Source organism: Octodon degus, unplaced genomic scaffold, assembly GCF_000260255.1.
Source record: "Octodon degus isolate 3935 unplaced genomic scaffold, OctDeg1.0 scaffold00212, whole genome shotgun sequence".
Taxonomy (NCBI): Eukaryota; Metazoa; Chordata; class Mammalia; order Rodentia; family Octodontidae; genus Octodon; species Octodon degus.
The window spans coordinates 2,599,398-2,600,712 of record NW_004524788.1 but is presented as its reverse complement, the minus strand read 5'-3'; positions in this window follow the sequence as shown (position 1 = coordinate 2,600,712).

Sequence of the window (1,315 nt, the reverse complement as noted above, 5' to 3'; positions counted from 1 at the left end):
AATATTAAGAAGAGCTATTAGGTTTGGCCTCTCTAGGGAGAGATGTGGACAGAGTAGAGGCAGAGGATGTAGCCATGTGGACAGCTAGGGGAATAGCGGTTTAAAGGGAAAACTAGGACTGTTGCTGGCATGTGAGCAAGTGATCTTCACCCCACCACACCTCCCCTCCAGCCATTGAGCCTCTGGGGACATTGGTTTGTCCAGAAGCCTCCCTACCCTGTGATACCATACCACATATTTTTGGCTTTCTTTCTTTCTTTTTCTTTTATTTTATTACTAAATTGAACCCAGGGCTTTCCCACTGAATGGTATCTCTAGCTCTTTTTAGGCTTTGAGACATGCTATATCTCAGTATTGCTCAGTTGCCCAGGCTAGCCTGAAACTTGCAATGCTTCTGACTCAGCCTCCCAGGGTATTGCAACATTCATTCATATTCATTCTCTCTCTCTCTCTCTCTCTCTCTCTCTCTCTCTCTCTCTCTCTCTCTCTCTCTCTCTGTTATTTTTCTTCTATTCAGCCTTAAATGGCAGCTTAGGTCTTATTTCCACGGCTGCTACTTCATAATCTTGCCCATGTCCCTACAGCTTTAGCCATAACCTATAGGCAGGTCATTCATAATTCTAATTTTAGAGCAGCTTTGCTGCCTTCTCAGGGAGCTGCAGATTCCTAGATCATCTGCATGGCAGTGTCCCTGAGCCTTCCCAAACCTGCTTGGCACCAATGGCTCCCTCCTGCCTGGGTCTCCTTGGGAGTTCCTGTATTCTCTAGCACACTTCTGCTGCCTGAATTCAGTTGGAGCTCAGATATACTACCCCGAAATGTCACTGTGAGCAGAATATACCATGCCAGTGTACACTCCTCTGGTGTATTTTGAGCAGTCTGCTGAGAAACCCTGGAGCATGCAGTAACTCAGAAAAACTCAGAAAAGCTGTCCTTTTGCATCAGACAGTTACATCTCTGGAGTAAATCTACATTCACAAATACCTTGACCAGGAGGAGGGCTGCTCAAGACTGCTCTCACCACCTGAGAGATTTTATCTCCATCAGACCACATTTGGTTGCCAGATACTTCCTCCATTGCCTTCGCACGACCCCCAGAACCCCCCAGCACCCGATTCTCAATGTATCTCAAATCCCTGACCCTTCTGATCTTACTATTTTGCACTATGTCCATGTGTATGTACATAATCAAGAATGGTTGTTCTCCTGTTTGTCTGGTTTATGCCTTTAACTCACAGCCCGACTGAAGACCTTGAAGGGTAGAGGGAAGCCATGTTTTGTACCACTGGCCTCCCTCTTCCCTTCACCAAGTTCA